The 23,334-nt window shown below is 46.4% G+C and overlaps 1 protein-coding gene across 1 annotated transcript in view; it reads right to left on the bottom strand.

Moving 5' to 3' along the window:
- The window catches only part of MADCAM1 (mucosal vascular addressin cell adhesion molecule 1), a 57,133-nt gene extending 50,125 nt beyond the window's left edge, over positions 1-7,008 (bottom strand). Inside the window, exon 1 of the mRNA XM_068271243.1 lies at positions 6,990-7,008. The gene's annotated coding sequence lies outside the window, so the exon portion shown is untranslated. The remainder of the gene's footprint in view (positions 1-6,989) is intronic.
- Positions 7,009-23,334: the final 16,326 nt, after the last annotated feature.

Here is a 23,334-nt window from a genome sequence, read left to right as displayed (position 1 = left end):
CTTGAATGTAGCCACCCAGGAACTAGGATACAAAACACTTACCAGATGGTACAAAACTCCTAGAATCCTACATAAGATGTTTCCGTTAGTTCCAGACAGTTGTTGGAGATGTGGCAATCCAGATTGTGGCTTGTTACATATGTTTTGGTCTTGCCCCTCTCTTGATACATATTGGAAATCAATCCACAGACTTACGGAAAAGATAACATGTTCAAAATTGGTCTTTGCCCCAAATGTCCTACTCTTACATGACACAAATACTGCCTTGAAAGTGTATAAAAAATCTCTGACCATTCACCTGCTTAATGCTGCGAAAGCTTTGATACCCTTAAACTGGAAATCCCCCAATCCCCCCTCGATTAGGGCGTGGATACAAAGGGTTGATGCGATCGAAATAATGGAAAGAATGATCCTTATGTCACAGGATCGTTCAGACCAATATGCAATCACTTGGTCTGTATGGACAGTATTCCAATGTTCTGACGATTATAAAACCCTGACCTCCTGATTACAGTTTGATGCCTTTCCTTTCTTCATCTTCTCCTTCTTTCTTCTTCCTTACCTTTCCTTTTCTTCTTGCACATGGGAATGATTGCTTATTCAATTGCCAACACACAGGCCTTGCTCTAAAGACTTTATCAACCACTAAAACCATAGGTGATTTGATATATGATCTTTGTGTTAAACGTTTATCTTGATATGCTCCGGTACAGTTGACTCTACGAAGACTTTTTACATCTGGATAAAGCTGTACTCCCTATTTTTGCACTATGCCAGTAATGCAATTGACTGTAAACATCGCGACTGACTATTACCAAAATCTTTACAATGTTTCTGTTTTTTCTATATGTTTTATATCAATAAACGTTGATTGTGAAAAAAAAATAAACATGGGTACATATAGCACTAGTTATATATATATATATATATATATATATATATATATATATATATATATTTCCATGGGTAAAAATTATGTGGTTTTATCTATGCATATGAGTCAGTGGAACAGAGGTCAAATGTAGCCTGGTTCTCTTGCACAGAAAACAGAAGCCCAAACGCTTCTATTTGGCTGAAAAGACATTGCTGATAACAAAACATGGAAGCTGTGCTCATGCTACACAGACCATAAATAGAGGAAAGGGAGGTTCAAGGGGATGTGGCCAAACTGATATTCATTTTTGCACGCAAAGTTTACTCTTGCAGCAACACATAACACAATGCAAAGAACTGACAGACAAAATAGAGTACCTTAGTTCTCCAAAAATGCTGCAGCATTCTCAAATCTAAGAAAACCTGAAGTGAGAGGAGTATGGAGGCTGCCATATTTATTTTCTTTTAAACAAAAACAGTTTCTTGACAGTCTTGCTGATCTTTCTGGTCAGTAGTTTTTGAATCACATACCTGAAACAAGCATGCAGCTAATATTGCCAGATTTTTGTCAAACATCTGATAAAATTGCTTGTTCGGGGTCTATGGCTAAAAGTATTATGCCTGGTACACACAAGGAGATTTTCTGCCAAATTTATTGTCAGATCATTTATTCCCAACACGTCTGATCTGATTTCCGATTGATTTTCTGTTCACTTCTTCTGGAAAATAGATCGCAAATCAGATCGGACATGTTGGAAATAATAAATCTGCCAGAAAATGTCATTGTGTGTACCAGGCATTAGAGGCAGATGAACAGCAGGACAGCCAGGCAGTTTGCATTGTTTAAAGGAAATAAATATGGGAGCCTCTATATCCCTCTTACTCCAGCTGTCCTTTAAGTCAAACCACCAGAGTCATCAAGGCTACCTCCTTGAAGGAAACATCAGCTCCTTAAAGGAAACATCAGGCCTTTAAAAAAAAAAAAAAACAGATCTACTGACCTGGGGCTTCCTCAAGTCCCGGGCAGTGTATGTGTCTCTTGCCGCAGCTCCGCTCCAAGCTGTTGTCCTGGGGACCCCTCCGTAGCAGCCATGCTACGCATTAGCGCGACTGCAAGTAGCGTGGCCACGAAGTCGTACAGGCGCAGATCGCCGGCTGCTAAGGAGGGGATCCTGGAACAACGGCTGGGAGTGGAGCTGTGGCAAGGGATACATAGGCTGCCAGCGGCTTGAGGAAGCCCCAGATAAATAGATGTATTTTTTTTTTTTTTTTTTTTTTTTAAGCATGATGTTTCCTTTAAGACTCATCCACTCATACCGTTCAACATGCAAGCAGACAATGAATGCACACAACTTGAAATTTAGACTGAAAGCAATTGGGGTTTTTAAACTTTAAATAAGGGGAGTGCATAACGAAGCAGGAAAGAAGGGCACAGGAGCCCTTTTGGAAAAAACACCGTTAGCAGGTGCCGCCGGATGCGGAAATTTACCTATATGCTGCAAAACGTGGCTTCTAGCCGTCTAGCCATGCAACTATGAAGGTAAATTTCAGTGCCTGATTAAATTGTGGCATTGCAGAACCTGTACACGGATTTTGCACCCTCCTGCGGCTAATTGGGTGCCAAGATTTACCTTCATAGCTGCATATTGCGGCTTTGTGGAAGGGGGGGGGGGTAAGGTTTCAGGAGGGGGATTTGGAGCTGGGCACCACGAGGGGATGTAGGTTTAGGCACCACCGGGGAGGGGGGGGGGTGTCTTAGGGTTACACACTAGTAAGGGAGGTTTAGAGTTAGGCACCACTAGGGGGATGTCTTAGGGTTCAGTGCTACCAGGGTAGGGGTTGTAAGGATTAGGCACCATCGGCATGGGGGTATTAGGGTTATGCACCACCAGGGAAGGGTTCTGTTTGATAATATTACTGATATTTTACTATCAAAATCTAGCAGTAGAATATCGCTAATTTTAGCGATATTTTACTAGCTACAATCCCCTGCGCTCTTTTTTTCCAGGTGCCTTTTTTCATGTATGCATGCAAAATACACATATACATCCAACCAATCATTCAAGGAGCTGCAAACTCTCTCACTCTCACCATTGAAAATATCGGCTATAAGAATAAAATGGCCCCAAACTCTCAAGAGAGGCAAATCCTAAGTGTCTACAGACTGAGTGCTCACAACCTTGAAAACGAGAGTGGGAGACACAGACAGATGTACAAACCCAGGGAGTATATACTATACTGTGCAGGGGCATAACTAGGAACCACCGGGCCCCCCTGCTGAAATTCCGACACCCTCCCCCCTTCCCCCAGGCCAGCTCAGGGCTGGAGCGGTCGCAGCATGACGGGAAAGCCATAGCCACACATCGGCAGGGAGGGGGGACAGTCCCCCCCCTCACCTCGGGCTCTCTGCTCTGCGCTCACCTCCAGCATCAATCAGTGTCTGTGCAGGCGGTGGGCAGCGGCAGACACACATACCTTCCTGCGTTCCAATTCGAATGGTCCTCTCTCAAGTGTCTGACGCTACTTCCTGTTTATACAGGAAGTAGCGTCACAAAATAATCGTAATGTGGGCAGCGTTCACCAGAAAATAATCGTAAAGTGGACAGCATTTCACCAGAAAACAATCGTAAAGTAGACAGCATTTTGCCAGAAAACAATTGTAAAGTGGGCAGCATTCACCAGAAAATAATGCACTTGTAAAAAAAATAATTCACTCACCTGGCAGAAGTCTCCTCTCCCGGCCGGCCACTGGCGCGCAGCTCCCCCGATGATCCTCCTGCAGCAAATCTCCTGTGCTGACAGGCAGAGAGCAGGGCCACGGGAAGATGGTGCCTGAAGCCCTGCACTGGAGTAACAAATAGTCTCCAATGCAGCCTGGGACACCATCTTCCCATAGCCCTGCTCTGCCTCCCAGACAACTGGTGTCTAATAGACGTCACGGCCAGTTCAACACCTAGGGGGTCCACAATTGTGCGGCATAGCTCTCCCCGCACACGGCACTTCTGCTTCCCCCCCCCCAGAACGGCCCTGGGCGGGCCCCAGGCCCCCCTGCGGCTAAAGGGGTTGCATCCCCTATAGTTACGCCCCTGATACTGTGAGCAGAAGACCCTCGAGAATGAGAATTAGAGAAAGCCCGAACCTATGATTTTTGGTTCGCGAACCGGGTTTGCGAACTTCCGCAAAAGGCTCGGTTCACGCGAACATTCGCGAACCGCAATAGACTTCAATGGGGAGGCGAACTTTGAAAACTAGAAACACTTATGCTGGCCAGAAAAGTGATGGAAAAGAGGTTTCAAGGGGTCTAACATCTGAGTTTTTGCATGGATGAGTGGGATAGACGCCAAAAGTCCCGGGGAAAAAATGTGGATTTGACGCACTGCAGCGTTTTAAGGGCAGAAATCCCATTGAATGCTAAATTGCAGGCCTTAAGTGCTTTAAAACATCTTGCATGTGTACACATCAAACAGGGAGTGTAATTAGAGTACTGCTTCACACTGACACACCAAACTCACTGTGTAACACACCGCAAACAGCTGTTTGCATTGTGACGGCCGTGCTGGACTGGTGCGCACCATGGTGAGAGTGCAGGCCGTGGCGGTTTTCAAGCCTATATGGTCGCCGGGCTGTGGTATCTCAATGAAAGAACAACAGTGACTGTCCAGCTGATCAAATTTGATCTGTCCACAATGAAGCAACAACCTTATTATCTTTGATGTGCCACCCCCCGAGACACTCATATAGCTGGCGGTCATTGCTTCATTGTGATACGCAAGCCCCTTCACCGCAGCAAGGTAATGATCACGAAGGGGAATGGGCACATGTACATGCCTTTTGTTTTGTTGTTGCAGCTGCACTGCAGCCAGAAAAATTAGGCAGGCATGTACATGCACCAGAAAAATTAGTATAGCGGCCGCTGCTAGCAGCGACCTTAAAAATTCAGGAATCCATCTGGTGTCCTGGACCCTGTTGGTGGTGGCGGAGAAGGCAAGCGGACTGTCTTAGTCTTTGGGCGGGCAGTAGCCCTCCGGGATCCATGCCTCATTCATTTTGATAAAGGTGAGGTACTGAACACTTTTGTGACTTAGGCGACTTCTCTTCTCAGTGACAATGCCTCCAGCTGCGCTGAAGGTCCTTTCTGACAGGACACTTGAGGCAGGGCAAGACAGAAGTTGGATGGCAAATTGGGACAGCCCTGGCCACAGGTCAAGCCTGTGCACCCAGTAGTCCAAGCGTTCATCGCTGCTCACAGTGTCTACATCCACACACAAGGCCCGGTAGTCAGCTACCTTCCAGTCCAGGCGTTGGTGGAGGGTGGATCCGGAAGGGCTAAGGCGAGGTGTTTGACTAAAGAATGTCCGCATGTCCGACATCACCATGAGATCGCTGGAGCTTCCTGTCCTTGCTTGCGTGAACATGGGAGAAGGATTACTGGCAGTGGTACCTTTATTGCATTGTGCTGTGACATCACGTTTAAACGCATTGTAAAGCATAGTTGCGAGCTTGTTCTGCATCCTTTCTGCCTTCTGGTGAGTTGGTAACATGTCCGCCACTTTGTGCCTATACCGAGGGTCTAGTAGCGTGGCCACCCAGTACAGCTCATTCCCCTTGAGTTTTTTTATACGGGGGTCCCTCAACAGGCTGGACAGCATGAAAGACGCCATCTGCACAAAGTTGGATCCAGACGTACTCTCCATCTCCTCTTGCTCTTCCTCAGTGACGTCAGGCAAGTCCTCCTCCTCCCTCCGGCCACGAACAATACCACGGGAACGTTGAACAGCACAAGCCCCTTGCAACGCCTGCTGCGGTTGTTCTTCTGCCACTGCCTCCTCCTCCTCCACAGAAACACCTTCCTCATCATCTGAGTCTGACTCCTCTTCCCCACACGACTCTTCCTCCTCCTCCCCCCTCTGCGCTGCCGCGGGTGTTGAGGAAACATCTGGTTCTGATGTAAATTGCTCCCACAACTGTTCTTGACGTAACTGTTCCTCTTCACACTCCACCAAGAGGTGTGTATGTGTGTGTGTGTGTGTGTGTGTGTGTGTGCGTGCGTGCGTGCGTGCGTGCGTGTGTGTGTGTGTGTGTGTCACAGCTTTAATACCGCCTCCTTCCAAACCGGAAGGAAGAACTATGGAAGTCATGTTAAAAGCATGTGTCATAGCAGTGAACTCCTGACCCTGTCCACTCGTTCAGTGCTGAACAGTGGCGGTTGCAAAGATTTGTGTGTTTCCAATTAGCTATGCCAAATTCAAACACCAACACTAGATTTAGGATCTCTTAAATCATAAACATTCTTCCCTGTTCATCCAGAGACATAGTTGGTACTTTGCATAATTAATATATAAGAATTTATAACTAGATATGGGCATTTCGGGTGTATTATTTTCTTTGATTTACATATCCCCCATAATTGGAGTCTATCTAAAGGGATTTTTTCAGTATGCCTTGTCGTTTGTTGTAACATGACTTCTTACATGGTGTTGCCATAATATGGTTTTGGTGTGATTGTAGTGCACAACTTGGGGACATCCCTGTAATCTTACTTACATCCACATTTATGTGTTTGCTGGTTTAGCGACATACGTTTGGTGAGCTGTGGGGATATATACAGTATATCTGTCCATGATGCGGGGCATTGTTGCAGTGAAGTGCTTTTTTCAGGGTGCTATTTATTTCCTGCCAGGTGCGAAAACATCTTGTTGGTCAGATGTTTGTCTCTTTTCCCATTGCTCCTGCCATGTATTGCCAATAGTGCTTGGAGGTTTGTTTTTACTTGAGTTATTTTATTCTCCACAATATTTAGACTGCACTTCTTGGTGTCTATCCCTAACCGTTATTTACAGGTCTCATGTGTATCATCATGGTTTCTTATTACTTTCTTTTCTTCTTCATCCCTTTGTTTTCCCTCTTCCTTTTGCGTATTGTGTAGCCGTTGGGACAATATTTATTGGCCAAGGGCACACCTGTGATACGCTTACTTGAGTCCTTATATATTCACATTGCACAATTTTTCCATGCCTTCTCTTTCGCTAGGCTGGATACTGCCCTTTTTGGACTGGTGTGAATACCCTGATTTTGGGTTTGTGCTGAACACACTATTTAGGCCTCAATTCACTAACCTTAACTCCTGTCTTTAATAACTCTTCTGAGCTGTTTTACAGTTATCACCATGGTGATATAATTGTGATAACTGTAAAACAGCTCAGAAGAGTTATTAAAGACAGGAGTTAAGCTTAGTGAATTGAGGCCAATATTATCTTTAAATTTTCTCTCTACCTTAGGGGGTTCTCTGTATGGTGCCGGTACTTGTACATCATGCTATATTCATGGTTTTAATGTTTTTCTGTTTTATTCTGCTTTTTTGTAGAAAGTGCTTTATACAGTGGCCTGAAGAAGGGCTTTATGCACCCGAAACGAGCGTGTCGTTGCCTAATGCTTTTTGCTAATATATTAAGCCTACACTACTACCAATTTTGATATCCCTGTCTTGGATGATTGTTCATATAAATGAGGAGCTCCCTACAGAGACTGTTTTAATGAATATTTTTTGTATCTATGCCAATAAAGTTTTCGATATTTTGTACCATAAGACCTTGCAATATTTTGTACTTTTCCATATTATGGTCCTTTCTATAAATATAAAGCATTTGTTGAGGTGAAGTGGATCACATCAAAAAGGACTTAAAGGTTTTTTGTTTTTCCCTTTGCATAAGTGGTATCCTCCTGATTCAAAACTCCTTGCCTTTGCATAAAAAAAGTCTACTCCCAGTTACATTATAACTACATCCAGAGACATAATCAGGCCATGCAATAGCAAGACGTTCATCAAATCTTTATAAAGGGCATGCCTGGGATATTTTTTGCATAGAAAAAAAAAACTGATGTTTTTCTTTTTAAGCACTTGCCGACCGCCCGCAGCTGGTGGCAGTGGGTGTGGTTATGTGGCGATCGAGTGATGCGATCAGCCGCCGGCAACAGGCTCCGCCCACCTGGCGCAGTAACCCGCCGGCCGTTCGGAAGCGCCGGCGGGTTATCAGCTGCTCGATCGCCGCTACAAAGTGTATAATACAATTTGTAATGTATACAAAGTGTATTATACAGGCTGCCTCCTGCCCTGGTGGTCCCAGTGATCGAGGGACCACCAGGGCAGGCTGCAGCCACCCAGGAAAGCACCCAAGCACACTGATCTGCCCCCCCCTTCCCTCTGATCGCCCACAGCACCCCTCAGACCCCTCCTGCCCACCCCTCAGACCCCTGTTTGCACCCAATCACCCCCCTAATCACCCATTAATAACTCCCTGTCACTATCTTTCAACACTATTTTTATGATTAGGTCCTAAACTGCCCACTGGGGGCTCCTGATCACCCCCTCCCCTCACTCTCAGATCCTCCCCAGACCCCTCCCCCCCGTGTACTGTATGCATCTATCCTCCCCTGTAATCACCTGTCAATCACCTGTCAATCACCACCTGTCACTGCCACCTATCAGATGAGACCCTAACCTGCCTCTTATGGGCATCTGATCACCCACCCACACCATCAGATCGCCCGCAGACCCACCCTCAGATCACCTCCAAAGTGCATTGTTTACATCTGTTCTGCCATCTAATCACCCACTGATCACCCATCAATCACCTCCTGTCACTGCTACCCATCAGTTCAGACCCCTATCGGCCCCTAGGGCACCCAATCACCTGCCCACACCCTCAGAACGACCCTCAGACCCCCCCCCCCCCCAGACCTCCCTCCCCCCTGTGTACTGAATACATCTATGCTCCCCTGTAATCACCTGTCAATCACCCGTCAATCACCCAGTCACTGCCTCCCATCAGATCAGACCCTAACCTGCCTCTTACGGGCATCTGATCACCCACCCACACCTTCAGACTGCCCACAGACCCACCCTCAGATCACCTCCAAAGTGCATTGTTTACATCTGTTCTGCCATCTTATCACCCACTGATCATCCATCAATCACCCCCTGTCACTGCTACCCATCAGATCAGACCCCTATCTGCCCCTAGGGCACCCAATCACCCGCCCACACCCTCAGAATGACCTCAGACCCCCCCCCCCCCCGACCTCCCCCCCCCCGTGTACTGTATACATCTATTCTCCCATGTAATCACCTGTCAATCACCTGTCACTGCCACCCATCAGATCCTAACCTGCCTCTTACAGGCATCTGATCACCCACTCACCAACACCATCAGATCGCCCGCAGACCCACCCTCAGATCACCTCCAAAGTGCATTGTTTACATCTGTTCTGCCACCTAATCACCCACTGATCACCCATCAATCACCCCCTGTCACCACCTGTCACTGATACCCATCAGATCAGACCCTAATCTGCCCCTTGGGCACCCAATCACCCGCCCACACCCTCAGAACGCCCTCAGACCTCAGCCCTGATCACCTCGCTAGTGCATTGCTTGCATCTTTTCCCCCCTTTAATCCCACCTTAAGACACCCCTCAATAACCTCCTGTCACCCCCTAGCACACCTACCCATTTTAACGAAATGCTCAGCTTTCTGCACGGGCAGACAGCTGTTTGTCCATTCTTTAGGTCTGAATGCTGCAGGTCTCTGGAAAAGAGACGTGTCTTCGCTTTGCAAGTTTCAGAGTTGCTCTCCTGAGGAATTTGCATACACTTGTCATGCAAATTGCCTAGCTGCCTCCTTTGAAGGCTTGCAGTATAAATACCATGTTCTCCCAGAATCCCTTGCTGGTCATGAAGGTTTGTTCCTGCTAAACTCTCCTAGAGTATCAGCCTTGCTTGTTTGCTAAAGATTATCTTAGAGTAATTCCTGGGGACTGCACTAGGCATTCCTTCTAGTGCAGTCAGGTTGTATTATCTGTATTGCCTTGTTCTGTCTCTCTGTGTCGATTGTCTTGTCGCCAGCGGCGGTCGACAGGAAATCGTTCTGTCTGTCTGGGAGTGTAGGCCAGAGCTGCGGTTGCTACTGGCTGCTCCATCTGTCTGGATCGCATTCGCCCTAGTGGTAGTGGCAGTGCCTCCTTCTGTATTCTGCCTCAGGGGTGCTAACCAGAGCAGCGGTTGCTACTGGTAGCCCCATCTGTTTGTCTGTCTGGATCGCATTCGCTCTAGCGGTAGCAGCAGTGGTTCCTTCTGTACTATGTCTGGGAGTGTAGGCCAGAGCTGCGGTTGCTACTGGCTGCTCCATCTGTCTGGATCGCATTCGCCCTAGTGGTAGTGGCAGTGCCTCCTTCTGTATTCTGCCTCAGGGGTGCTAACCAGAGCAGCGGTTGCTACTGGTAGCCCCATCTGTTTGTCTGTCTGGATCGCATTCGCTCTAGCGGTAGCAGCGGTGGTTCCTTCTGTACTATGTCTGGGAGTGTAGGCCAGAGCTGCGGTTGCTGCTGGCTGCTCCTTCTCTCTGTCTTGTCTTGTACGAACGCTTGCTGTAGGCTCGGTGAGGTAAGCAAGCGTTTGCGTTCTCTATTTCGTGTTTGTGTTACATTGGTTAGTTAGGGTGGCACGCTTATCACTGGGCACCTAACACGCGGTGATCGTGCTTAAGTGCTTTTGCTGTTGCGAATGAGTGCGATGTTCGCGTTTAGTTAGCGTTTGTTATTTTCCTCGTTGTTCTGATTGTTCTTGTTTGCTGTGCCTTTTGCTACTCTCTTTCTCTGTCCTGCTCGGTCTAGTGTCACTGTTGGCAATCGCCAGTCTTGCGATTGCGTTCGTACTTTGTTTCTGCGAATGTGTGTTCACTGTCGCTGGGTGGCGACTAGATTGGTGGACACACATTTATTCTGTCTCTGTGCTCTCTCTCTTTTAGGGCTACCCAGCCCTGCATTGCTTCAACTCATGCAATTCCCATCTGGCATCTGTGGCAGTACAGAGGCTGTGTCCGACTGTACTCCACAGCTCCATCTGCCGGTGGGAATCTCCCTCTACAGGTGCATAGCACCATAGCTGGGTTCTCTTGATTATACGCTTGTGGAGGATTTCCGCAGTGTCAGCGCACGTTCTGTGCGCTGACCACGGAAATAATTCCGCAATCGTTACACCCATCAGAGCAGGCCCTAATTTGCCCCGTGTGGGCTCCTGATCACTCGGCCAAACCCTCAGATCCCCCTCAGACCCCCTTCCGATCACCTCCCCAGTGCATTGATTGCATCTACTTTCCCCTCTAATCACCCCCTGAGACACCCATCAATCACATGCCCATGTTCTCTGCTGCCATGTCCAGGTCACGATTTGAGAACATCTTGCTCTTCCTGCACTTCAGTGCCAATACAACCTGTCATCTAAGAGGCCACCCTGCTTATGACCGGTTCCTCAAAATTCGCCCCCTCATAGACCACCTGTCATCAAAATTTGCAGATGCTTATACCCCTGAACAGTCATTTTGAGGCATTTGGTTTCCAGACTACTCACGGTTTTGGGCCTCTAAAATGCCAGGGCAGTATAGGAACCCCACAAGTGACCCCATTTTAGAAAAAAAGACACCCCAAGGTATTCTGTTAGGTGTATGACGAGTTCATAGAAGATTTTATTTTTTGTCAAAAGTTAGCGGAAATTGATTTTTATTGTTTTTTTTCACAAAGTGTCACTAAGTTGTGACAAAAAATAAAATCTTCTATGAACTCACCATAATTCTAAAATGGGGTCACTTGTGGGGTTCCTATACTGCCCTGGCATTTTAGGGGCCCTAAACCGTGAGGAGTAGTCTAGAAACCAGATGCCTCAAAATGACCCGTGAATAGGACGTTGGGCCCCTTAGTGCACCTAGGCTGCAAAAAAGTGTCACACATGTGGTATCGCTGTACTCAGGAGAAGTAGTATAATGTGTTTTGGGGTGTATTTTTACACATACCCATGCTGGGTGGGAGAAATATACCTGGGGTATGTATGAATTTTTACTTTTGATTCATCTCAGGTACACTTTAATGTTCACAACAACAAGCATGCATTTGTGTCATATTTTAAATATCTAAAATATGAGGACACAAGAACACCTCAACCAGTGACTAAATGACTACATGAATCACTCTGTGTGACTGTATTTTGCTTTTTGCACACTTCATGAAACAATAACAGGAAATAATTTCTTCCACTATTATAACCAGGAACAAATAAGGTACTGTATATTCTGGCGTATAAGACTACTTTTTAACCCTTGAAAATCATCTGAAAAGTCTGGGGTCATCTTATACGCCGGGTGTCATTGATGCCGGGTGATACGACCTGTCCTGTTACCGACTCTCCCTGCTGAGGACTGTAGTGAAGCGGCACAGGCACACATGTGTGAGATCTGAGAGGCAGAGAATGAGGTAAATAGGATTCAAGGGCAGGCCAGACGGGTGAAAGAGCCATGTTTTATGGGCACAGCGCAATCTATTCCTCCATACCATACCTCTGATAAACAAGGAGACAAGGAGAGCTGACCAATCCAGTCAATCATCTATATAGTGTTATACACTGGGTACCACATACAATACAGCACCAGTATCTGTTCATACATAGTACCAGTATATGATGTTTTTTAAATATTTATTTGGTGTGCGTTGGAAGAGGGGTAGTCTTATGCGGCCAGTATAACCCAAACTCTATATTTTAACTAGAAAAGTTGAGGGGTCGTCTTATACGCCCAGTCGTCTTATACGCTGGAATATACAGTACTCAATCTTGAGAAATGATTTTAGAATTTTATAAGTTTGTAAAATAAAACTTTGCATTAATACTTATAAATATGCTGCTTTTTAAAGCGGTATAAAACCCTGACATAATATTCAATAAAAACATGTTTTCCTACTTTTTATATGCCATACATTTATCATATTTGCTTTTGTGCAGAAGTATTATTAACCACTTTCCCCCCGCCCGTACGAATTTCTCCATCCCTTTTTCCATCCTTTAACCCCCAGGGACGGAGAAATCCGTACTTTCCGCGTTCCCGCCGCTGCCTGCGCTCCCACTCGTAAACACGCCGCCCGCTCGCCCGGAGATCAATGAATGGGAAAATCCATTCCCGTTCGTTGATCTAAGCCCCGCAATGATCCGCTGCTCTCCGATGGGTAGCGCGATCATTGTGAAAAGATACAGCCTCCAAGTACTTCCTCCAAGCTTCCGGAAGGACGCTTGGAGGTCGCATTAAAACAAAAAGTTACTGTGCCATCTTGTGGCCAAATAGTAAAACTACACCCTACACATTTTTCACATACAAATAAATTACTTTTACACAAAAAATTAACTCATTACCTCCCACACTCCCATTTTTTTTTTTTGTAATTAAAAAAAAATAAAAAAATGTACAATAAAAAAAAATACATAAATAGTTACCTTAGGGACTGAACTTTTTAAATATTTATGTCAGGAGGGTACAACACTATTACTTTATAAACTATGGGCTTGTAATTAGGGATGGACGCAAAACTGAAAAAAATGCACCTTTATTTCCAAATAAAATATTGGCGCCAAACATTGTGATAGGGACATAATTTAAACGGTTTTATAACCGGGACAAAAGGGCAAATACATTTCATGGGTTTTAATTACAGTAGCATGCATTAATTAAAAACTATAATGGCCGAAAACTGAAAAATAATTAATTTTTTTCCCAGATTTGTCCTATTTTCCCATTAAAACACATTTAGAATAAAATAATTCTTGGCATAATGTCCCACCTAAAGAAAGCCTAATTAGTGGTGGAAAAAACAAGATATAGATCGTTTAATTGTGATAAGTAATGATAAAGTTATAGACGAATGAATGGAAGGAGCGCTGAAAGGTGAAAATTGCTCTGGTGGTCAGGGGGTAAACCCCCTCAGTGGTGAAGTGGTTAATCATTTATAAATTACAAGTTCCCAAAGTACACTTTTTGCTCTGAGAGCTTACTTTGCATTTTATTCATAACTGCTTTATTCATCTTCTAATGTAAGCAGAAATGCTTTTCTGATTGTCTGTCTGTGTGTGTTCAGGAGAGTCTGCACTGTCAGAGAAAAGTGTTTACATTCCTCACTTGATACAATTAAGTAAACACAAGATAACATTATCTCCAGTTCCGATGCGTCCAGCTTTCCTGGCAGGGAGCTTCTAATGGCCCGTACTCACGGGCTGCAAATGTTGCCTGTCGCCAGCACACGTGAGCGTGTGGGCGACAGGCCGGCGACAGCTCCTCGCCAGGTCCCTCCGCGTACACACGCGGAAGAGGGACCAGCGGCGAGGCGGAAGCTGTCGCCAACGTTCCTCCTCCCTCCGCCGGAAGCTCCATATACTTTAATGGAGGTTGCTGTCGCTAGTCCGCGTACTCACGCGGACTAGCGACAGTTGCGGCGGAGGTGCGGCGGCGACTGTCGCCATGCGATTGAAACTTTCAATCGCATGGCGACATGAGCGACGGGCGACAGTTCGGGGTGCGCGCGCGTGCAACGGCCCATACTCACGGGCGACCTGTCGCCGCAACACGCGCACGCCGCGTGTTGAGGCGACAAAAGTCCCTCGTGAGTATGGGCCATTAGTCCTGTGTTTAACCCTTTGAATGCTGTTCTAGTAAAAAAAAAAATTGGTGGTAGTATATAATAAGCTGTAAATAATCTATTAGAGCAAAGAAGAAATGCTGGGTTTCATTCCGCTTTAACACAAAGGTGTACAAGTATTAAAACCAGTTCCAAGAATATTGGATTCAAACCAATGCAAAGCTGGAGTGGCTAGTGTACTGCTTAGTTCACACTGCATTGCAAATCAGACCATTTTCCACAACGGATAAACAGAGATGTTGATGGATTTTGTTATGTACAGGATCTGTTTCTATTCACCGATACGGTTGCAATCACATTCATTTATGATATATAGAATTGTACTTACTGTGTTTTGTGCTAAATTCTCTGCAACCATGCATTGTGATACAGTGTGGAAATAAAGGATCAGACAGAGCAGTCTATGCACTCCTGATATACCTGCGGATTACACAACTGCGTTGCTAAAAATGTGATCAGCAACATATAAGTGGGAAAGGGGCCATAGAGCCCATTTACACAGGGGGTGCTTTCCTGCAGTGTTTCAGCACTTCGCTGATCGCCGGTGATCAGCAAAGCACTGTGACACATGTATCCCTATGGAATTATTCTCACTGCAGTGCTTGCGATTTGTCACAAACAAGCATGTAGCATTTTAGAGTGATCGCAATGCGATTCTCATTCCCCGAATGAGAAACGCAATCGCTGAAAAATTGCAATGCAAAATCACGATCGCAAATTGTGATTTCTAGTGTGAAATTGGTCCTTTGGGTTTTCACATAACCAAAGTAGTCTGGACGAAGAATGCCTAGAATTCCAAACTCACGCAAATGTTGTGGTAATTTTATGGAAATGTATGCAAATGCTGCATTTGATTGGTCCATTTTCAAGCTGCATACATTTGTATTAGCTTTGAATTATTTAAATATCATTGACCATCCTTGAATCCAAAGTAGTGCAGAGGTACTGAATTCTACATGGAGTGAAGTGGCTACATAATCCATATCGGTTTCATCAGAAACCAGCATTTTGGTTGTGGTGGGATCGCTCTGATCCGCTAGGAGAATGTTAGACGGCGAAACCGCAGTCTATTTAAATTGTACAGTGCTGCGATCTACGCCAGTGCAGTACTGGGGACAGCCGTGTCACTTAGCTGATCGCTATCGTTGGCTTATGAGGATGGGGGGGTGGGCGAAATTAAAAAAAATATATTTGAAAAAAAAAAACACGAATAAAGAAAAAAAAAAATAATAAACACGGCAGCAGCGATCAGAGCCCACCAACAGAAAGCTCTGTTGGTGGGCAGAAAGGGGGGGGGGGGATAATTTGTGTGCTGAGTTGTACGGCCCTGCAGCGAGCGGTTAAAGCTACACTGGCCTGAATTGTAAAAAATAGCATGGTCACTAGGGGGGGGGTGTAAGCCTATGGTTGTGAAGTGGTTAAAGAGAAAAATGGGTACAAGTGGAAAACATTTTTTCAAAAAGACTTTATAGTTTTGGAGAAAATCAATTTTAAAGTTACGATAGGAAAAAAAAGTATACATTTAAATGCGGTAAATTACAGATAATGTAGCAACCTAATGGCAGTGAAAAATTTCATATATCAAAAGAAAGAGCAATGAATTTCATGATGGGGTTTCCGAGGGGGTCCATACGCAGTACGCACAGACCCCCTGGAAACCCTGTAGAAGCGGCAAGGATCCCTGACAACTATACCCATTAAAACTTTTGTTTTATTCATATTGGGGGAATTTAAAAAAATAAAATGAAATTTAAAAAAAAGGGGGCTTCGCAAGCTGAGCTATACCAGCACGCATGGTCCATGGTATGGTATGGTATGGCAAAGCCTCTCCCTCTCCCCCTTGTCCAATTCATGTACAAGTGGCTCTTCCCCACCTCCAGAGCTCCAAGAGGAGGCCTCAACACCTGGAGGGGGAGGTTTATGGTGGCATCTGGGAGCCCCCTTTAAGAAGGGGACCCCCAGATGCCTGCCCCCTCCCCAGGAGAATTGAGTATAGGGATACATAGTACCCCTTACCCAGTTCCACAAAGGGTTAAAGGAAATAAAAACACTACCACGAAAAAAGTCTTAATATTCTTAATTAACCAGAAATACTTACCTGTACCTTTAAAAAAAATGTTTCCACGTCAATAACCTAGAAAATGTCTCACGCCAATATCCTCTAACGTTGCAATCTTAATTGAAGATCTCTGCGCACCCGCCGCCACACACCACCACTGCCCGCGCAGCTCTAGCTATACTTAGTATAGCTAGAGCTCCGTCCGTACCTCCTGCATGGCTTTTCGCTCTCCACCCGCATACCGCCCCCACCTACTCAGGCACCCTGGAGCACCCATGGCACCCTGATAACAGGGTGCTCCAGGGTGCCAGTGTGTGTGGAGGCGATAGGTGCAGTGGCCGGGGAGAAGAGCAGGAGCCATGTAGGACAGAGCTCTAGCTATTCTAAGTGTAAATTTGGCTCCAAGGCTCCCCATTGGTCTATTAACATTCCAATGGAGATCAGAAGGATTCCCATTGGGCTGTTAATAGACCAATGGGAAGCTTTGGGGCCAAATTCAAAGATGCTTCGGCTTTAGCTATACTTGGTATAACTAGAGCTGTGTATTTTTTTTTTTTTTTTAAAGGTAGCGGTATGTATTTATATTTAATTAAGAATAATAAAGGACTTTTCTCGTTATGTTTTTATTTCATTTAACCCTTTGTGGAAATGGGTAAGGGGTATTTTGTACCTCTATACTCAGTTCTCCTAGGGAGGGGGCTGGTATCTGGGGGTCCACTTCTTAACCACTTGAGGACCTAGGGGTTTACCTCTCTTAAGGACCGGCCACTTTTTTTCCCATTCAGACCACTGCAGCTTTCACGGTTTATTGCTCGCTCATACAACCTACCACCTAAATGAATTTTGGCTCCTTTTCTTGTCACTAATAAAGCTTTTTCTTGGTGCTATTTGATTGCTCCTGCGATTTTTACTTTTTATTATATTCATCAAAAAGACATGAATTTTGGCAAAAAAATGATTTTTTTAACTTTCTGTGCTGACATTTTTCAAATAAAGTAAAATTTCTGTATACATGCAGCGCAAAAAATGTGGACAAACATGTTTTTGATAAAAAAAAACCCATTCAGTGTATATTTATTGGTTTGGGTAAAAGTTATAGCGTTTACAAACTATGGTGCAAAAAGTGAATTTTCCCATTTTCAAGCATCTATGACTTTTCTGACCACCTGACATGTTCCCCAAATTACCCCATTTTGGAAAGAAGACATCCCAAAGTATTCACTGAGAGGCATAGTGAGTTCATCATAGAAATTTATTTTTTGTCACAAGTAAGCGGAAAATGACACTTTGTGACAAAAAAAAAAAAAGTTTCCATTTCTTCTAACTTGCGACAAAAAAATATGAAATCTGCCACGGACTCACCATGCCCCTCTCTGAATACCTTGAAGAGTCTACTTTTCAAAATGGGGTCATTTGTGGGGTGTGTTTACTGTCCTCGCATTTTGGGGGGTGCTAATTTGTAAGCACCCCTGTAAAGCCTAAAGGTGCTCATTGGACTTTGGGCCCCTTAGCGCAGTTAGGCTGCAAAAAAGTGCCACACATGTGGTATTGCCGTACTCAGGAGAAGTAGTATAATGTGTTTTGGGGTGTATTTTTACACATACCGATGCTGGGTGGGAGAAATATCTCTGTAAATGACAATTTTTTAATTTTTTTTACACACAATTGTCCATTTACAGAGATCTTTCTCCCACTCAGCATGGGTATGTGTACAAATACACCCCAAAACACATTATACTACTTCTCCTGAGTACGGCGATACCACATGTGTGGCACTTTTTTGCACCCTAACTGCGCTAAGGGGCCCAAAGTCCAATGAGTACCTTTAGGATTTCACAGGTCATTTTGAGAAATTTCGTTTCAAGACTACTCCTCACGGTTTAGGGCCCCTAAAATGCCAGGACAGTATAGGAACCCCACAAACGACCCCATTTTAGAAAGAAGACACCCCAAGGTATTCAGTTAGTAGTACAGTGAGTTCATAGAAGATTTTATTTTTTGTCACAAGTTAGCGGAAAATGACACTTTGTGAAAAAAACCAATAAAAATCTATTTCCGCTAACTTGTGACAAAAAATAAAATCTTCTATGAACTCACCGTACTACTAACAGAATACCTTGGGGTGTCTTCTTTTTAAAATGGAGTCATTTGTGGGGTTCCTATACTGTCCTGGCATTTTAGGGGCCCTAAACCGTGAGGAGTAGTCTTGAAACAAAAGTTCTCAAAATGACCTGTGAAATCCTAAAGGTACTCATTGGACTTTGGGCCCCTTAGCGCAGTTAGGGTGCAAAAAAGTGCCACACATGTGGTATCGCCGTACTCAGGAGAAGTAGTACAATGTGTTTTGGGGTGTATTTTTACACATACCCATGCTGGGTGGGAAAAATAACTCTGTAAATGGACAATTGTGTGTAAAAAAATTAAAAGATTGTCATTTACAGAGGTATTTCTCCCACCCAGCATGGGTATGTGTAAAAATACACCTCAAAACACATTGTACTACTTCTACCGAGTACGGCGATACCACATGTGTGGCACTTTTTTGCACCCTAACTGCACTAAGGGGCCCAAAGTCCAATGAGTACCTTTAGGATTTCACAGGTCATTTTTGTTTCAAGACTACTCCTCACGGTTTAGGGCCCCTAAAATGCCAGGGCAGTATAGGAACCCCACTAATGACCCCATTTTAGAAAGAAGACACCCCAAGGTATTTCGTTAGGAGTATGGTGAGTTCATAGAAGTTTTTAATTTTTTGTCACAAGTTAGCGGAAATTGATTTTAATTGGTTTTTTTTCACAAAGTGTCATTTTCCGCTAACTTGTGACAAAAAATAAAATCTTCTATGAACTCACCATACTCCGTACGGAATACCTTTGGGTGTCTTCTTTCTAGAATGGGGTCATTTGTGGGGTTCCTATACTGCCCTGGCATTTTAGGGGCCCTAAACCGTGAGGAGTAGTCTTGAAACCAAATGTCGCAAAACGACCTGTGAAATCCTAAAGGACTTTGGGCCCCAAGCGTACTTAGGGTGTAAAAAAGTGTCACACATGTGGTATTTTTACACATACCCATGCTGGGTGGGAGAAATATCTCTGTAAATGACAATTGTTTGATTTTTTTTACACACAATTGTCCATTTACATAGAAATCTCTCCCACCCAGCATGGGTATGTGTAAAAATACACCCCAAAACACATTATACTACTTTTCCTGAGTACGGCGGTACCACATGTGTGACACTTTTTTGCAGTCTAGGTGCGCTAAGGGGCCCAACGTCCTATTCACAGGTCATTTTGAGGCATTTGTTTTCTAGACCACTCCTCGCGGTTTTAGGGCCCCTAAAATGCCAGGGCAGTATAGGAACCCCACAAGTGACCCCATTTTAGAAATAAGACACCCCAAGGTATTCCTCCAAGGTGTATGGCGAGTTCATCGAAGATTTTATTTTTTGTCACAAGTTAGTGAAAAATGACACTTTGTGAAAAAAAACCCAATAAAAATCAATTTCCGCTAACTTTTGACAAAAAATAAAATCTTCTATGAACTCGTCATACACCTAACAGAATATCTTGGGGTGTCTTTTTTTCTAAAATGGGGTCACTTGTGGGGTTCCTATGCCACCCTGCCATTTTACGGGCCCAAAACCGTGAGTAGTCTGGAAACCAAATGTCTCAAAATGACTGTTCAGGGGTATAAGCATCTGCAAATTTTGATGACAGGTGGTCTATGAGGGGGCGAATTTTGTGGAACCGGTCATAAGCATGGTGGCCTTTTAGATGACAGGTTGTATTGGGCCTGATCTGATGGATAGGAGTGCTAGGGGGGTGACAGGAGGTGATTGATGGGTGTCTCAGGGGGTGGTTAGAGGGGAAAATAGATGCAATCAATGCACTGGGGAGGTGATCGGAAGGGGGTCTGAGGGGGATCTGAGGGTTTGGCCAAGTGATCAGGAGCCCACACGGGGCAAATTAGGGCCTGATCTGATGGGTAGGTGTGCTAGGGGGTGACAGGAGGTGATTGATGGGTGTCTCAAGGTGTGATTAGAGGGGGGAATAGATGCAAGCAATGCACTGGCGAGGTGATCAGGGCTGGGGTCTGAGGGCATTCTGAGGGTGTGGGCGGGTGATTGAGTGCCCTAGGGGCAGATAGTGGTCTAATCTGATAGGTAGCAGTGACAGGGGGTGATTGATGGGTAATTAGTGGGTGTTTAGGGTAGAGAACAGATGTAAACACTGCACTTGGGAGGTGATCGGATGTCGGATCTGCGGGCGATCTATTGGTGTGGGTGGGTGATCAGATTGCCCGCAAAGGGCAGGTTAGGGGCTGATTGATGGGTGGCAGTGACAGCGGGTAATTGATGGGTGGCAGTGACATGGGGTGATTGATGGGTGGCAGTGACAGGGGGTGATTGATGGGTGATTGATAGGTGATTGACAGGTGATTGACAGGTAATCATTGGGTTATTACAGGGGAGAACAGATGTAAATATTGCACTGGCGAATTGATAAGGGGGGGTCTGAGGGCAATCTGAGCGTGTAGGCGGGTGATTGGGTGCCCGCAAGGGGCAGATTAGGGTCTGATCTGATGGGTAACAGTGACAGGTGGTGATAGGGGGTGATTGATGGGTAATTAGTGGGTGTTTAGGGTAGAGAATAGATGTAGATGTAAACACTGCGCTTGGGAGGTGATCTGATGTCGGCTCTGCAGGCGATCTATTGGTGTGGGTGGGTGATCAGTTTGCCTGCAAGGGGCAGGTTAGGGGCTGATTGATGGGTGGCAGTGACAGGGGGTGATTGATGGGTGGCAGTGACAGGGGGTGATTGATGGGTGATTGACAGGTGATTGACAGGTGATCAGTGGGTTATTACAGGGAAGGACAGATGTAAATAATGCCCTAGCGAATTGATAAGGGGGGGTCTGAGGGCAATCTGAGCGTTTAGGCGGATGATTGGGTGCCCGCAAGGGGCAGATTAGGGTCTGATCTGATGGGTAACAGTGACAGGTGGTGATAGGGGGTGATTGATGGGTGATTGATGGGTAATTAGTGGGTGTTTAGAGGAGAGAATAGATGTAAACACTGCGCTTGGGTGGTGATCTGATGTCGGATCTGCGGGCGATCTATTGGTGTGGGTGGGTGATCAGATTGCCCGCAAGGGGCAGGTTAGGGGCTGATTGATGGGTGGCAGTGAAAGGGGGTGATTGATGGGTGATTGATGGGTGATTGACAGGTGATTGACAGGTGATCAGGGGGGATAGATGCATACAGTACATGGGGGGGGGTCTGGGGAGAATCTGAGGGGTGGGGGGGTGATCAGGAGGGGGCAGGGGGCAGGGGGGGGGGATAAAAAAAAATAGCGTTGACAGATAGTGACAGGGAGTGATTGATGGGTGATTAGGGGGGTGATTGGGTGCAAACAGGGGTCTGGGGGGTGGGCAGGGGGGTCTGATGGGTGCTGTGGGCGATCTGGGGCAGGGGGGGGGGGAATCAGTGTGCTTGGTGCAGACTAGGGTGGCTGCAGCCTGCCCTGGTGGTCCCTCGGACACTGGGACCACCAGGGCAGGAGGCAGCCTGTATAATACACTTTGTAAACATTACAAAGTGTATTATACACTTTGTATGCGGCGATCGTCGGGTTAACATCCCGCCGGCGCTTCCGTATGGCCGGCGGGATGTTGTGGCGGGTGAGCGGCGCCAGGCGGAGGCGGAGGATCGCGTCACTGATGACGCGATCGCTCCGCCCATGCCCCTACAAGGACCGCCGCCATTTGTCAATACGGCGGTCCTTGCGGGGTCCACTTCTCGGCCGCCATTTGTCAATACGGCGGTCGGGAAGTGGTTAAAGGGGACTCACAGATGCCACCATGAACCCCTCCAGGCATCGTCGCCACTCTTGGGCACCAGAGGTTGGGAAGAGCCCCTTGTCCATGGACTGGACAAGGGCTCCTGGGTAGAGGGGGAGGTTTGCCCGCCCCTCTCCTCCAGAGTCCCCGCCCCCATACCATGGACCATGTGGGCTGGTATAGCTCAAGGTGTGAAGCCCCATGCAGCCAGGCCTCTGCACCCTGGCTATCCCAGCCTGCATGGGGGACAAGGGGTTAAAGAGGCTTGGGAGAGGAAACCCCACGTCTTTTTTTTAAATTTCCCACACACTGAGCAAAAAAATGTTTTGAAAAATAGGTAAAGTTGCCAGGGATCCTAATTGTGGCTGTACAGCGCTCCCTGGCCAAAGTGTTGCCACCTCCATGGGGTTTTCAGGTGGTCTGTACACAATGCGTAGGCGCACTAGCGCCTCAGGGTCCCAATGAGGCTTCCCCCATCCCTGTAGCTGCAGGCAATCCAGCGCTGCCTCCCCCGAATCTTCACCGATAAGCTTGAAAAGGCCCACCACTGCTGCCCACCTACCCACCACTGCTGCCCACCTACCCACCACTGCTGCCCACCTACCCACCGCTGCTGCCCACCTACCCACCACTGCTGCCCACCTACCCAGCAGGCTACCCACCACTGCTGCCCACCTACCCACCACTGCTGCCCACCTACCCACCACTGCTGCCTACCTACCCACCAGGCTACCCAGCAGGCTACCCACCACTGCTGCCCACCTACCCACCGCTGCTGCCCACCTACCCACCGCTGCTGCCCACCTACCCACCAGGCTACCCACCACTGCTGCCCACCTACCCACCACTGCTGCCCACCTACCCACCAGGCTACCCAGCAGGCTGCCCACCTACCCACCAGGCTACCCACCACTGCTGCCCACCTACCCACCACTGCTGCCCACCTACCCACTACTGCTACCCAGCAGGCTGCCCACCTACCCACCAGGCTACCCAGCAGGCTGCCCACCTACCCACCACTGCTGCCCACCTACCCACCACTGCTACCCAGCAGG

Source organism: Hyperolius riggenbachi, chromosome 1 (genome assembly GCF_040937935.1).
Source record: "Hyperolius riggenbachi isolate aHypRig1 chromosome 1, aHypRig1.pri, whole genome shotgun sequence".
In the NCBI taxonomy this organism is placed as follows: domain Eukaryota; kingdom Metazoa; phylum Chordata; class Amphibia; order Anura; family Hyperoliidae; genus Hyperolius; species Hyperolius riggenbachi.
Note: the sequence above shows the minus strand (reverse complement) of the source record. Positions and strands in the feature narration are given on the sequence as shown.